At 50.5% G+C, this 16,458-nt stretch overlaps 1 long non-coding RNA gene across 1 annotated transcript; it reads left to right on the top strand.

The window, feature by feature from the left end:
• The first annotated feature begins 2,890 nt into the window (after positions 1–2,890).
• Positions 2,891–15,544, top strand: LOC116552938. Its single transcript, XR_004269566.1, has 2 exons — positions 2,891–3,338; positions 13,558–15,544. It is a non-coding gene; the product is annotated as an uncharacterized LOC116552938 (long non-coding RNA).
• The last annotated feature ends 914 nt before the right edge of the window (positions 15,545–16,458 follow it).

Here is a 16,458-nt window from a genome sequence, read left to right as displayed (position 1 = left end):
TCAGTGCAGCACTGTTCACAACAGCTAAGAGGTGGAAGCAAGCCAAATGACCATCAATGGATGAATGGATGAGCAAAATGTGGGATATACATATAATGGAATATTATTTAGTCTTAAAAATTAAAGAAATCCTGTCACATGCTATAATGTGGATGAAACTTGAAGACATGCAAAGTGAAACAAATCAGTCAGAAAAAGACAAATACAGTATAATTCCACTTATATGGGGTATCTAAAGATTCCAACTCATAGAAACAAAGTAAAATGATAATTCCCAGGTACTGGGGGATGGGGGCCAGTTTTAACTCAGTGGGTATTGAGCCCCCATTCTGAAAGCTAAAAACATTCTAGAGATCTGTGGCACCACAGTGTGACAGTGCTTAACATACTGAGCGGTACACTTAAGAAAGGTTAAGATGGTAAAATTTATTATGTGTTTTTTACCACACTTTTTTAAATGTACAAAAAAACCCAAAAAGCAAACAAGCAAAAAACCTCATTGCAAGATTACCATAAACCCACCAGAATGAAAAGGTAGACAGTGGCAGCTGCTGGTGAGGATATGCAACGACTGAGTCCTCTCTGGTATTTATTCTAATTTTTTTGTAAAGCTTACTTCTCTATGGATCTCACACATTACTAGTGGGAGTGTCAACTGGGCACTTACTTTGGAAAATTGTCATTATTTAGCAAACATAAGCATATTGCTACTTTGTTATCCAGCATTTCCACTACTGGGTTTCCAAGTGCAGGCATCCATCAAAAGACACAGACGTAATGTTCATAATAGCTTTTTCATAATAGCTCCAGACTGAAAACAACCCTAAAGTCCACCAAGAGCCAAACGGGTTAAATACATTGTAATATAGTCATACAATTAATATGATGCAATAATAAAATGAATGAACTACTGCTATATACAACACCATGGATGAGTTCCACACAAGTAATATTGAGCAGATGAGGCCAAACAGAAAAATACATACTCATGTTTATATGAAGTTGAAGGATTAGACAAAACCAATCTATGGTGATAGAAAGCAGAATAATTGTTAGGAGGTATGGAGGGATTGGCCAGAGGGCTACTGATTGGAAGGAGTTACAAGGGGACCTTCTGGTAAGCTGGAAACAACTTTAATTAGGTGGTGGTTACACAGATGGGTATCTATGCAAAAATATACTGAGACAGAGGTTTAATGTTAGTTTCTTCACTGCATGTATACTATGTGCCAATAAAAAGTGAAGAAAAAGTAGAAAAATAGGCCCAAATAGAAAAATTTTGGAAGCAAAATTTAGTTTTGTCATATTTCTATATTCATGTTTAAGGGGATATATCATAAAATTCCCATTTGGATGTATTTTTCTCTTAGTAATTCAAGCTCAACAGAACCTGCAAATGGGAGGAGGCTGCAGAAGCCAAGCATAAGAAGACACATCATGGCTGGGAGCCGTGGCTCACGCCGGTAATCCTACCACTTTGGGAGACCAAGGCAGGTGGATCACCTGAGGTCAGGAGTTCGAGACTATCCTGGCCAACATGGTGAACCCTCGTCTGTACTAAAAATACAAAAATTAGATGGGTGTGGTGGCACACACCTGTGGTCCCAGCTACTCTGGAGGCTGAGGCAGGAGAGTTGCTTAATCTCAGGAGGCAGAGGGTGCAGTGAGCAGAGATTGCGCCATTACACTCCAGCCTGGGCAACAGAGCGAGACTCCGCCACACACACAAAAAAGACATATCCATCCTAAATGTGTTACACACCTAATAACAGCTTCAAAAATACGTGAAGCACCAAAAATAATATAATAGAAAGGAGAACTAGACAAATCCACAATTACAGAGATATTTCAACACTTCTCAAGTGGTAAAATCACTTGTAAAATCACTCTGCCCATTTTACAGAGGAAAAAAACTGAGGCCTAAAAAGGAGTAGGGGTGGGGGCTGAAGTCCCACAAGTCAGTTGTAGACCCAGGCTTAGGACACAAATCTCAGGCACGCCTCTACCTGCTCCCTGGACAACCACCTGCAGGAAGTGACTGGATTGTGTGGAGGGGGAGCAAGGGGGGGTGTCCCCAGTCCCATGCAGGCTGAGGAGGGAGCAGGGTCTCAGGGCTGAGGTCAGGCAGGGGGGCCACTCCTTAGAGACCAGCCAGCCAGGAGTGCCACTGTTTGTCATAGTTTCACTGATTGTAGGGAGATTGGAACCTCTATTTGGGTCACAGAAATAAACAGAAGAGCCTGCAGTTCCGGGATAACACGCTAATGACCCTAAGGGCCAAAACGCAAAGGCGTCCCGGGGGCTAGGACGGAAAGTGAAACTTTCAAGTTCCTTCTCTGACCTTCGCCAAGGTCGTTCCCTCTGGGTTCACAGAATAGGGAGGAACCCATGTAAGGCCCAGCGAACAGAAGAAAGGAGGCAGGTAGAGGGACAGCCTTCAGCCTAGTGCAGCTATTCGGGTGGGACAACCCGTGGAAGGAGCCGCTAGGTCTCCGAGGACGGCAGGAAGTCGCGGGGCTGCTGCTGGGCCGGAGGTGGGCGGGGGTCCGGCGCTCTCATTCTCCGGATTCGGAGCCCTACACGTGGATCAGTCGCCTCCCGCCCAGGATGTGAGCGCCCCCTCCCCTTCTCAGCCTCCTTCGGCCTCTTCCCTCTCTCTCACATTTCCAACTCCCAAGGATAACTTGTCGCTCGCTTCAGACGCCCATGGCTTCTTTCAGTCCCTGGGATTGGGCTTTCTCTTCTGTCTCTTTTGTCTATTTCTGCATTTGATGGCTTCTCTGGGTGCGCCCTTGGATCTGCTGCTCTCTTGCCTGATATTCTCTCTCTCTCTCTCTCTCTCTCTCTCTCTCTCTCTCTCTCTGCTCTCTTTCTCTCTCTCCTCTTTCTCGATCTCTTCTCCCTCTCTCCCCTCTCTGGCCATCTGGGCGCGCTCCTCCGCGCCTCTAGCCTTTCCACCGCGCTCCAGGCCCATCCCCGCACCAGCCTCTCTGGGATCCGACGGCGCCGCGGGTGTAGGCAGGTGAGTCGGCCGAGCCCCGCCCGGGCAGGCGCGGAGGCAGGAAGCGCTCGCGCCAATCCCTCTCCTGAACCCTGCCCTCACCCCCCACTCACCGGCGCCAGGGGGACGCAGGACGCGTGAGCCCCTTCGCGCCCCCAGCGCTGTCGGCGTCGCTGCCCCAGACAGACACTGCCCCGAGAGGCCTCACAGAGGCGGAGGCTGGGGGCGGCGACCCGGAGCCGCCTCAGCCCTTGCCTTGGGCGCCGTCACCTCAGTCCCCAGAAGCCTTGGGCTCCTGCAGTCTACGAAAATGCGGAGGACAGCGTGGTTCCGAGAGGTAGGTGAGGCGGCCGCAGCCCTTCCTCTCGCAGCTGGGGGTCCCCTATAAGCTGGGCAGCCCCGTGGCCCGAGCTTTCGGGACCGACCGGCCGTGGCAGGCGCGGGCTACTCCGGGCCACCGGCTTAACCTTGATCTCCAGACCGATCCAGCTTCCCAGGTGGGGCCTCCCTGTCCGCTCGCACCCGACCCTACCTCTCCACGAGAAGGTGTGTGTATGGGGGAAGGGGGTCGCCCCCTCTCATTCTACCGGAAACCCTGGCTCCCCAGAGCCGATGCGCAGTGCCCCGCCCAGCCTGAGGCCCTCCTGGGCCCCCTGCTCACAGCCCCGGATTCTAGGCGGTTGCGGTGAGAGAGGCGAGGGCCTGCTGCAGTGAGCGGCCTTGGGGGTGGGGAATCGCTTGGGAAGGAAGAAAGGCCACTTTTCCTGATGGAAATTAGAAATTGGCCTGGAACTCTTGGTCTAGACGGAAGCCCCCAGGTCCCCAAGGTGCAGAATCAGCTCTCCTGCGCGCTCTCTCTAGCTGCCTGCTGGCGTGGAGGGGGCAGAATACTTGGGGGAGTCTCTTGCTTTGGCCTTTGGGGGCCGCACAGGTTTTCTTCCCTTCTGGACTGCAAGCAGCCTCCTGCCTGGGACAGCGAGTATCTGAATCTAAGGAATGCCAGGCGCCGCCATCTTATTTGAAACACACTCACAAAAACGCGGCATGTGCATTTTTGTGGAGGGGACTGTTGTTTCTGGGAGTGGGCAATGGGCATCCAAAGGATTTCAAACTGTATGGACTGACTCACGGGTCAATACAAAAATTATTCGCTTTTGAAAAGGCATGTAGAGAGAGGCAAGCATAAAGGGGTGTGCATCGTGCATCGTGGTATTGTGGAGTCTGGGAGGAATTAGTAACCCTCAGGAATCAACTAGGAATCTTATATGACAGCAACTGCGCCTCTCAGAGTAGTTAAGCACCGTTTAAAGATTGAGGATTTATACAGACATGCGAAAAAGACATGAAATTATGTGCTCCCAATTGTGCTCAATAACAAAGGTAGCAGAAGGGAAACTCGCATTTTCACCTATATGCCTCCCCCTCCCAAAGTAGAACATTGCATGGTATATTTCACATATTCCACATGCCAGATGCAGAATGTGCAACTGACTGCCCAGCACTGTGCTTTCCAGTACAAATGGAAGCAAAAAGATGCCTTAATGCAGAGGACTTGAGTGAAAGTTCTCTTTTGTCAGTGCGCTTCCCTAACCCTTTGAGGAAGCAAGTCCCGGGCCTTTCCTAATATGATCGTCCCTCCAAATCCCCTTTTGGAGCTGCAGCTCATCTCTTTCCCTAAAGTCTGGTGCACTTGGCTCCAAGTCTAGAGAGGCCTCCCCATTTCCCTAGTCCAGAAGGGATGAAGCCTCCTCCACCCCCAAACATACAGCCCTTGGCTCCATGCGAGAATTGCTCACCTTCTGCCATGGTTTAGAACACCACCCTACACAGGCATACACATACACACTGCCCCAGAAGAAATGCAAGGAAAGGCTTTGTTAGCCCCAGCAAGTTATTGTGGGAGACCCCAGAGACCCTTAGAAAGAGCCTCACTCTCTCACACTGCAACTTGAAAGACCCAGGACATTCCTCCCACCCCCACAACACTCAGGGTTCTCACCACCTCAGAAGGCACTGAGTCCGCGACGACAGGAGGATCTGTTGGGTTGGGAACTTCACATCCCACTCACGGTGCCTCCAACTTCTTTTTTGCTGGCGGGATTGAATGTCAAGCTTAAAGTGCTGTTGGGCTAGAGAGTTTGCTTATTTTAGTCTATTGGTTCCTCTCCCTTATTTTCTTCTTCCTCATCTCCCTTTTACTCCCAGGTTTTGCCCTTTTTTCTCTCTCTCTCCAAACAAGAAATCTGTGAGTCTTCTGGGCTTGGAGGGTAGGAATGAGGGGGGAAAGGAGAGAATATTTGACCCATCCAGGCAGCACCCAGAACTGTAATTCACAGCAAGCCATCCTGGTAGACCTTGTCCTCACAGGCTCAGAGAGTATTTGAATCCACAACCTCCCACCAGTATCCCAAGATCTCTATTAAGATCCTTCCTTAATAGAGACTAAGGATTTGGGGCTTCTGCAGTTTTCAAAAGTAGAAAAAGACAAAAGTGCCACTATTGGCCAGGCACGGTGGCTCACGCCTGTAATCCCAGCACTTTGGGAGGCCAAAGCGGGTGGATCACAAGGTCAGGAGCTCTAGACCAGCCTGACCAACATGGTGAAACCCTGCTTCTACTAAAAATACAAAAATTAGCCAGGAATGGTGGTGGGCACCTGTAATCCCAGCTACTCAGGATGCTGAGGCAGGAGAATCACTTGAATCCAAGAGGTGGAGGTTGCAGTGAGCCGAGACCATGCCATTGCACTCCAGCCTGGGTGACAGAGCAAGACTCCATTTCAAAAAAAAAAAAAAAAAGCCATCATTATTCCAGTGGCCAGATGTGGAGGGAGTCTGCAGTTTGGCAGAGGCCTGGGCTCAGGGAAAGGAGTACTGAGGGCTGGGGGGTTGGGACAAGGCCTAGGAGAGACTTGGTTTTGACTCTGCCTGCCAGTGGGGAACCCTGGGCTCTTCAACAAGTAAAGGCAAGATCAAAGGACTGGAGGTCCGAGTCCCTCTTTTGCCTAACTGCCCCAAGGGCTCCAGAAACTACTCTGGCCAAAAATCAGGAATAGTTGAAAGAAAGAAAAAGGTACTGAAAACACCCAGATTGATAATCTGCTTAGACACCAAAACTCATCCTTAAAACAGTAAAGAGAATTTATCTCCTTGATTGCCTTGCAACTTTCCATTTCAGTTTGGCAATGTGTAGATGGGGTCATCTTGAGTTTCAGAACTTGGGGGTCCAGCACTCAAGGTCTAGAGGGCTGGATCTGGCGCCTCTCACCCCCTTTCCTCATATACCTCCTCTTGCTTCCTTCCCCTGCCAGGGCTTCTCAGAAAGTGACATCTGACTTTCTTGTAGAACTGTGAAATCCCACAATTTCAGAGGATTTCAAATTCCTTGAACCTCAGGTTGAGAGAACTATTTGGATTAATCAGAGAAGTTTGTGTCTGGAAAGTGTTGAGACCAAGTGTAGGTCTTTACTTTTGTTTTCTTTAGCTGATCTCAGTGCTTCTCAGGTCAATCTTCACCTTTAAAAACACCCTGGTGGCAGTGTTCCTTTCGCACCGCTGTAAAGCAAAGGGCAAAAGCAACTCACGGCTTTTAGTTGGGCCGGGAATTCAATGTCTCCTTTCTCAAGAAGATGCCAAAGTGGCCGCCCTCAGCCCACTTTCTGTCCTTACCTCCTCCTGCCCTTTCCCCAGCTGCAGTTATAGGAATAATGGCATTTAACTTGCAGAGATCATTAAGGCCAAAGCCCCCACTGCTACCCCAGCGCCCCTCTTAGGGCCGTTTGAGTCGCTTCCTCCACAGCCCTCCTTTTTTGAAGTACTCCCTAGCACCCTTAAAGGCCAAATTTTGGTTGGAGTGAAGGTGGGGGCTTAGTCCAAAATAACCTAGATTTTAAGTAACGGTAATGATTTTTTAAAAGATAACCATGAATTCTCAAGTCTCGACCACCCAGAAAAGTTCCCCCGTAAATTGTTGCCGGCGCTGGGTGCAGACACGCAAACACTGGCCAGAATGCCGGAAACGACTTTAAGGAGAGAGAAGTCAGTGCCCAAATGCCTCATGCTTTAAAACAATAAAAGAGGAGAGAGTCTAGATTTTTTTCTCGTTAAAACTTCCTCTTACCTCTTCCTCAGTCTGTTCATTCCTTGGTCAAAGGACCCGAGCTCTTGGGTTTCGAGGTGAACCAAAGGGAACGTGGCTCCCCGAGGCAACTTTCTCGCTTGCGGACTCCTGGGGGCTGAGTGTCTTGCTATTCCCGCTGCAGCTCCAGGGGAGACAGCTCCATGGGACCAGGTCTCGCGGGGGGTGGAGTGGTCGCCGCGGAAATCGTGACCAGGGTTTGGAGACCGCTGAGTCCCTCCGCTGCGGACCTGCCTGGGACTGCGTGGAATGGACCCGAGTCCTCCGTCTAGGATTTCCTGGTGCTCGAGGGCGCGCACTCCGCACTGCTCCGCTGGAGATCTGCACTTGTGTCCCGGGGCAGGGCGCAGAGTGAAGATCTCCTTGCAAGCTGCTGACTGGCTCCGCGACTAGTCCCTACTGTGAGCAGGAGAGTAGAAAGTTTGCCCGACAGGGAGGTGGCCGAGCGGGAGCGGTGGAGTCGGCGTTCCAAGGAGAGTCAGCGGCATCTCAGGATTCCGTGCGCCTTCAACTCCCTCCCGCTGACAGCCCAGCCGCGCGCTCGCGCCGCAGGGAGGAAACCTGGAAGCCTGGGGAGGGCTTAGCTCAGAGTCCCAGCATTCCGGAGGAGGGGCCCAGAGCAGAGGATTAGGAACGAGGCTTTCAATCCAGCCTCGGCGTCCGAAAGCTGCAGTTAAGGGGTGAAGAGAGGCCGCAATTACACAGGTGCGCCCTCCGTTGCCTCACCGTCAAGGGCCTGTAGACTCAACCTCCGCCGTCGGATAAAGTGGGGTGCGGAGGCTATGTCCAGCCACTAGCGCAAGGAGTGGCTCTAAACGCTGACCCAGCGCCTCGTCCCAAGCGGGAACCTGGCACGCGAATAGACCGAGCCCGGGACGGGACGCCATGCCGGGCTCCCTTGCCCTTACCAAGTGACCATCTTCTTCCCGATTTCCTGCTCAGAGAGGGAGTGGGTCCTAGTCTGTGGATCTCAGCGCTCCCGACTACCTCACTGCTCTTAACGAACAGTTCATCTGCTCCCTCCTGGCCCCCTGTGCCAGCGCCGCTCACCCCCTTTTCCATCCCCGGTTTCCTCTCTCCGGATGCTACCTTCCTTTCCACAGTTAACAAATGATCTAGCGAAACAAATGATCTAGGGACCCGCCAAGTCCCTAGCAGAGGGGCACCTCCATCCGCCCGAACCCATCAATTAATCAGAGCATTAAGGAGCCCGAGGAGTTGTAATTGAGTGGTTTGGGACGAGGGGGCGCTGAGGAGGTCATTAACCTCCGCGCAAAGATGGGGAACGGAGACGCGCCTGGCCGCCTCTGCCGCCCCTCTGGGCTCTTCTTAGCACGCGGGTTTTGGCCACTCCACCTGCCTGCTGAGCTCCAGTTCCGTCTCCTGTCCAGCTATTTCACTTCTCTCCTTGTCATTCTCTGTCTTTTCTCTGGCAGCTGTCCAGGGCCCTTTTCTTTGTGCCTACTTCTGTCTACCTGCCCAGCTGCCTCTTGCACCCTTTTTGTCGCCCAGCGGCCAAGAGAACTTAAAGGTCATGGCTGTTGGCCCCCGCTGAAGGTCTCTGGGCTCCGCGGCCTCAAACACAGTTCCGCAGGCCTGGCTGGAACGGTGGGAGCTGGAGATTTGCAAATGCTCTTCCCCTAGAGGAGGGCATTTGCAAAGGGGAAGTGGTTCCTGAAACTTTCAATTCTCGGGCCAGGCGCGATGGCTCACGCCTGTAATCCCAGCAATTTGGGAGGCCGAGGCGGACGGATCACTTAAGGTCAGGAGTTCGAGACCAGCCTGACCAACATGGAGAAACCCCGTCTCTTTTTTAAAAAATAAAAATAAAAAAAGAGAAACTTTCAATTCTCTTTCAGTATGAGATAGCTTAGGACAAGGTGGCAAATGGCAGAAGTTCCAAGCCCCAGTGGATGAAAGCTCCATATCATTTTGATTAGAAACAAAGAGACCTTGCATACTCCTTGTCTGCACAGGCAAGTACAGAAGATGTAGGGACTGAGTGTTGAGGCCTGCCTGGTCTCAGTCCAAGAGTTCCCAGCACCTGTGAGCTGGTGCTTGGTGTTCCAGGAAGTCCAGATGACAGTATCCATTCAACCTTGTGGAACAAGAACTTGTTTGTCCTTTTGTCTTGTCAGATACCCAAGTCTATTTCAATGCCTCCCCCTGCATTACATTTTTGGTTGGTTGTATAAGAATGGTAGATGATGGCTTCTTAACACTTTTGGGGGGTCACTCCCTGATATGATAGTTTAAATTTTGATGAACAATGTTGATTCCCCTCTGCCCAGAAAAAAAAAATGCACTTATTTAGTACTCACCAAATCCCACAATTTCAGAGCATTTCAGACTCTTCAGACCCCAAGTTAAGAACTACAGTTTGGATTGATCAAAGGAGCTGGTGTCTGGGAAATGCCAAGGCCAAATATAGCCAATTTATGTAGCTCTTCACCTTTTCTCTTGGCTCACATCTCCTTTTTGCCAGGCCAACCTTCACCTTTAAAAACACTCCCGTGGCAGTGTCCTCTCCCCACTATTACCTATAGGGTCTGGGCTCCCAGAGGAGTCAATCTTTCCTTCCCAGCAACTGGGAGCCTGAGAACATGGGAAGAGCTTTGCTGGGGAAAGCTGATCTTGGACTGGCCAGTGGTGGGACCAGCAGTGGAAGGAAGTCAGGCTTGAATAGCTTCCCAAGGACTAAAAACCATACCAGAACTCCTGAAGGGGAGACTATCTGGAAACAGCTTCCTAACTAAAGCTGACTGTGAGCCAAGTGAATGGGGACTGGGCAATAGAATGCTCCTTTGTGTCTCTTATTGACTCACTTATTCCATTTTCTCTGGCACCCCAGCTCTTCTTGGGGCTGATTTAGCCAAGGTTAGAGGCTGTCGAATACCAAATGCTGAACTAAAAGGGGAAGGATTCGTTCCCAATATTTTAGTAATCTTGTTTGTAAGAACAGCATGTGGCCCCTGACTATCCTGGGGGACCTCCTAATAACGCCCAGCCTCATGGGTTGTGGCTTGTTTAGATGCAGAGAGTAAAGAAGGACCTAACTCTTCTTCCCTAGCCTATTAAGTTTCCTGGCCATCTCCCCACCTGTGTGAATTGACCAAGCTAGATCTCCCAGGAGAAAAATCAGGCTTCCTTGGGGTCTGGGAAGTAAACAAACTTTCTTTTTCTAGGACTAGTAAGAAAAATTAGGAGAACTGGAAATTATCTGGCTAATTGTACCCTGCCTCTCCACATTTATTTACACTCCAAACCCAAGCCCTCCTGGCTGCTCCTCAATTGTCTACACATTTCAAACAAATATGACTTGGCACAGGAAAGACTTTGCATCATTTCTAGTTGCCTCTGTCTGCGCTGCACAACCACCATCTACCTGCCCAGCAGTTCCAGGCTGTGACAAGAAGCCAATGGTTGGCTAATAGTATTCACACCCCTGCCTGAAAATAAAAAGAAAAAAAAATAAACAATTTTCTTAAACTGGATAATCCTGGCTGTGAAAACCTGACCTAAATGCTTTTAATCAGAGCAGAAGAAATATATGCTCATTTGCTCCCTACTTTACTAATTAAAGAAAGCTAATTGGTGTTCTCAGAAACTTCCGACTGAGGATCAGGAGCCTCCAGTCATGTTTGCCTGCCCCACCCCTCCTTGCACTGGGGCGTTCGAACCACCGTGGAGTTGGCCTTTTTCTGATAGACAATTGGAAGGGGGTGCTTCCGACCTTCTGGCTCCACCCCTGCACTAGGACTTTGGCCCTGAAAAGGCAGTGCTGCTATTGGCCAGAAGTTCTTGCCCAGCAGGCTTGACCCCCTTCTTATGTCCCTGGGCTTGTTTCTAGGAGCCACGACCTCTTGCTGGCTGCCACATCAGCACTGCCAACTGGTGGGGTGCAGCCCTGCTGAAGCCCCGAGCTCAGCCCAGTGCTGGGCACACAGTAGGCGCTCAGGAAATGATTGCTGAATGTGGGATGAAAGTCCCCAACAGGCAAAAGCATGTGACTTCTTTTAGTGGGGTGGTGGTCCTCTGGGGAGAGTGCATGGAGAACTTCAAGGCCTCCTCCTGGCTGCCCAGGAAATGGGTAAAACCTGGTTTCCTCAAGCATTTCTCAGATGTTCTGTTTAATTCCAGCTTCCTGGCCCCCTATTTCTTGTCTAACCATTTTTTAAGGCAGGACCATGCTCACTGCAGCAAAGGGAAAGGACTCCTTGAAAAGCCAAAGAAATACAAGCCACCACTTCCCAGACCTTTCCCCTATGAGATCCAGATACCTCAGGCTACAGGGAGTTTGAACCTGAAATGAGCCAGATAAATGCCCCAGTTCTCTGTACCTTGTTGAAAAGGTAGTTACAGGCCAAGGGGTCCAAGGGGCCTCACCTTTATAGACATTGCTCCTGGTCAAAAGAATACATTATACATATATGGCTGAGACACACACCCTGTGTCCTAGGCTGGTTCTCTGAGAACAAAGCAGGTTTCCTCTTTGCCACTCACCCCCACCCCCCATTCCTGCTTTCCTTCTCTTTTCTCTTCTTCCTTCATGTTGTTTTTAATAGTTCCTATTTACTAAATGCTGCCTGTGCACCAGTATTGTGCTAAATGCCAAACACATTTTGCATCATAGTACGTTCGTTAATCCTTACATCAACTTTAAGAGTTAAGACAACAGATTTTGCAGATGCAGAAACCAAGAGTTACTTTTCAAGCATGAAACCCATGTGTGTGTATGAGTGTGTGTGTGTATGTGTGTGTGTGTCTGTTGTGTGTGTCAGAGAGAGAGACTGGCAGATCTGAGTGCTCAAGTGTTATAAAGACAGAAATAAAGAAAATTGAGAATGAAGAGATCTTAGTTTTGAAATATGGAATGCTTTAATAGAACACAGATAGTTTCTCCTGCCCTAAAGTGAACAAAGAAGTGAGGCAATTAACTGGCTAATTCCGAGACCCAAATGCTTTCCCTTGAAATGGGCGGATAATGAGGCTGACAGTATGCTCGCAGTTGAATTTGCCTGATGTTGCTCCATTTTTTTCCCCTAACTTTAGCGAATCCATTGGGCAATCACAGTGAGATGCACAGACGTTGCCCCGGACGTGCACATATCCACACACACACTCACACACAGGAATGCTGACACACACATACCCAACTTTATTCTGCCTCTAGAGTCTTTTATGACTCAGCCTCAGGAATGAAAATAGGGGTTGGAGTGAAATAATGTGTCCGAGGGCACAGCTGCTCCAGATGTGCACTGGGTAATTAGGCACCCTCAAGAGCTCCAGCCCGGCTGGGAAACGAACTTCTCGTGGGACTGCAGACCCCAGCAGGTGCCCCTGTCATGGTCTGCCGCATTGTAGGTGCCTGTCCTTTGCTGCCTGGTCCCAGCAGCCCGTCCCCCCTCTTCTTCCCTTCCTCCCCCTCAGGTGATTCTCTGGCACCTCTGTTTTAGGAATAACTTTGGAGAGATGCCTCTCAGAGGGCTCTGCAGCATAAAATGGCATCTCTGCCACGGGGAAAGGGGAAGAGGGGCCCTGGTTTCTCCTATCCTGCTCTTTCTAGGCCCCTGATGTCTCTGAGGGGCTGGTTCCAGAACAAGGCCTCTCTTTTCTTGCCCCACAAGAATGTAACAAAGAGGCCCTATTTGGGCCAAGAAGGAGAGTGGCCTTACTGGCAGCCCTAACCCGCCTTGTCTGGGGGGCTGTGGAGCAGTCCTGTGGCCAGCGGCTTCTCTTAGTTATTGGTTGAGCCTTTCTCACAAACTGTTCACACTTCACAGCTTTCCCGTCCAGTAGGTCTTCATCTGGGCCCCTGGGGCCTAAGGCACTTGGCCAGGGTCTCAAAGCTAGGGAGATCATAAGTGAGGAGTTGGCATTTCTTGGAAGAGATGGGGCTGGATTTGTCCTCAGAATCCTAGCCCAGCGCCCCTGTATCCACCTCCAGTTTTCTTATGCACCTCCCCAAATTTGAAATCAAAGAAACGCCAAACTTCCAACATAGAAAACACCAAAAACCTGACTTTCTGGAGATGAATTTTGCTTATAAGAAAGACACGTTTTGAGGGGTGGAGGGTCATGATAATTTGGGATAAAGAGCATCCTGCTTGGAATAAAGGGCTCTTTCTCCAGCCCTGCTTCACCACTTTTAATAGCTACTCTGATCTTGGACTAATCACTTTATTCCTTCGGACCTCAGTGTCTTCTTTTGCAGGCTGGGGGAGGGGGTTAAAGATGCTGGCGCTGTCCTCTAGCAGGCTACTGGGGAGATCAAAGGAGATTCGGGCTGTGGAAGGCTCCCTAGCGTCGGAGACGGGGTTAGGAGGTAAGGGCCAGGGGGTGGGGGCGGATGGGGACTTGATTAGCTGTGGATTTCTATCCCAGTGCACTCATTTAACCGTGTTTCTCTTGCTTGGCAGAGGGCGCCAAAGGCGACTTACGGGCGGCCAGCTCCAGGCCGAGCCCAGAGCGCCTGCAGGAACCTGCCCCTTCACCCGGCGCGGGACGCAGAGCTGTGCCAGAATCTTGTTCAGCGCGGACTCAACGCCAGGGCGCCGCCTAGAGGTCGGTCTCTGTCTCGGCCTCACCCGCCGGGAGACCACAGAGCTGCTTCCCCAGCCGCCCGCCGCCAGAAATTGGAAAAAAAAAAAAAAAAAAAAAAAAATCCAGCTGGGGTCTAGGAACTCGGCTTCTGGAACCTCTGACTTCTCCGAGACTGCCTCCTCCCTCCCCGACACATAAGGAACCCCTTTAAGGGAGACGGGCTAGGAAGTCCCAGAAATATTTATTCTTGTGACTCTTCACAAAATGGAAGAGGGTCTCAATTCTGGTTTCTTTAAGGATCTTGTGTTTTGCGTCTGTGTCTACGCTGCCTCCTCTTAGCATCCAAATTGTCCAGCCCCGCGCCCCACTCCAATTGCACTAGAACTCTGTTTTATCTTCAATGAAGAAAGAGAGCAGGGAGAAGCTGCCTCTAAACCCTCCAGCTTAGCCATCAATTTTCGGAATAATTTGGAGATCAACATGCTTTTGGAAAAGTGTTTGGAAAACGTTTGGGAGTGAAAAGAAACGTTGCCTAAATGGCCTTTACTCACTGAGTGACCATCATCTCAGCTAGTGTATGAGCAGCACCAGCACCCCATCCATGGGTGCCTGTGCTGAGCCTGTGAAAGTTGACTTCTTTGGCGTGCCCTCGGAAGGACACAGCTGGTATCTATGGGAACGGCTTTGGGGTGTCCTTTGGCACCAAGCGGAGAGTTTTATTTTTTTTAACTGGAATCCATGGCCTGGGTTCTTCAGATGGGGTAGGGGAAAGCCACAAAGCCCCTGAAATGTATGCAAAACATATGGGTGTGCAGGTGCACCATCCTAAGGCTATGGCCTCCTCAGTTTTCCCAAAGACTCTAAGACTATAAAAGGTTTCCTTCTCCTTTCCTTAGCCAGGGAGCCACAGAGACCCAGGCCATCAATAGTCTAGGAGCCAGCACACTGGCTCCCACCAGGTGCCTGGGAGGCGATGGGTAATAACACTCTTGAATGGTCTGTAAACTGCTGGCCCCTCAGTCCTGCCCTCCTCCCAGAGGGAAATCCTGATAGAAGGAGTGATAGCCAGTAGCTGGCATCTCAGTATTTTGAATAAAAATATAGCATGATAAAGAGCAAATGCGGGAGGCTGGAGGGCCTCCCCAAGCAAATCCTGGAATATGAATATTGGCCAGAAATAAGATAATTCCAGCTGTTAAAGAGCACCTCATTTCCTTCTTCTTGGTGCTAGGAAGGGGCCAGAGAACACTCCCCACAAAACCATCACCCACCTCTGGAGAGCTGGGGCAGAGCGGAACTGCCTCCAGCAGAGTCAGCCTTTCAGAAAATTCAAGAACGGTACTGCCTAGTATTTTCCCTGCCAGTTTAATTTTTTTTTTAATCAAATTTTAAAAATCTCCAGCAGCACTTTGGTGCCTTTTCTTGGGGTGAGGGTGTGGAGTTGGCTGGGTTGGGGTTGCACCTGTGTGTATCTATGGGAAGGGGTGTGCCTTCAGTGCACTAAACCCCCTCCTGGGCCCACAGCTGGACCTCACTCATGTACCTGAACACCCTGCCTGAGACTGAGCTAATCTGAGCCATCAATTGTGTCTTAGACCTGAACGCCTGGTGTTTTGGGGGTGAATAACTGTGAGGCAGGATGAAGAACCTTTTGCTCTCCCACCCAGAAGGGCACCTAACCAGGCTACTGTAGCAGACAAAAGGAGCAGGAAGTCGATTATTTCTCTCTCAGTTCTCTGAAGCCCAAGATGAAAAGGGATTTTCCTTCGTTTTGGTTCACAGAGGCCTAGTAGAGAATTTGGATTCCACGAAGTTTTGAAAAATGTAAACGATCCAGAGCAGACAAGAACTATGGAAACTTGAGGCCTGGGTAGCAGTGGTTTTGTTTGATTTTGAGGCTTTAAAGGAGATGGGGAGACGGTGGTGGAACTTCCACACGCAGCACTAAGCAGTGTGGCTGTCACTTTCACTCCGAGGAAGACTGACTGGTCCCCAGGGTTGGTTTCTCCTCTGGGAGCCCCCAGCCCACTCAGCCCCCTTCAGGCCTTGGGAGTCACCCCAAGTCTTATCTTCTGTCCTCTTCTAGCAAGTACCTGGTAATAAACGGGCAGGGCTGGGCAAAGGTCTGGCTGCTAGAGACAGAAAAGTAAAGAGAAAAGAAAAATTTAAAATACAAAACAAAAAACCCCTTGGGCTGGGTGCGGCGGCTCATGCCTGTAATCCCAGCACTTTGGGAGGCCGAGGCAGGCGGATCACAAGGTCAGGAGTTTAAGACCAGCCCGGCCACCATAGTAAAATCCCATCTCTACTAAAAATACAAAAATTAGCCAAGCATGGTGGCGGGTGCCTGTAGTCCCAGCTACTCGGGAGGCTGAGGCAGGAGAATCGCTTGAACCCGGGACGTGGAGGTTGGAGCGAGCCGAGATTGCGCCACTGCACTTCAGCCTGGCGACAGAAAAGCGGTACTCTGTCTGAAAAACAAAACAAAAACAAAAAACCCGCTTTCAGCGGAAAGATGCAAAAAATGGAGGCCACCGGGAGTGGTTGGGAGAGCCCGGGCTTTTGCGAGGAAGCTCCAGGGCGCCCAGCTCTGCTTTGGCGAGGAGCGGAGAGCCTCATCCGGAGCCTGGCGGGCCGAGCCGATCGTAGGGTGTGTGCGGGGCTCTGTGGATTTTACGTGTAGGCGGCGGTTTCCAGTCTCTGCCTGGCGCGGGCTGGGTCAGCGCCGACTCCTCCGAGAGAAGAGCGCGCCTGGCGGCCGGTTCCGCGGAGGCCAA

This window comes from Sapajus apella, unplaced genomic scaffold, assembly GCF_009761245.1.
Source record: "Sapajus apella isolate SASKATOON/1434 unplaced genomic scaffold, GSC_monkey_1.0 scaffold12, whole genome shotgun sequence".
Lineage (NCBI taxonomy): Eukaryota > Metazoa > Chordata > Mammalia > Primates > Cebidae > Sapajus > Sapajus apella.
The sequence above is the reverse complement of the archived record's forward strand: the minus strand, read 5'-3'. Positions and strand labels throughout refer to the sequence as shown.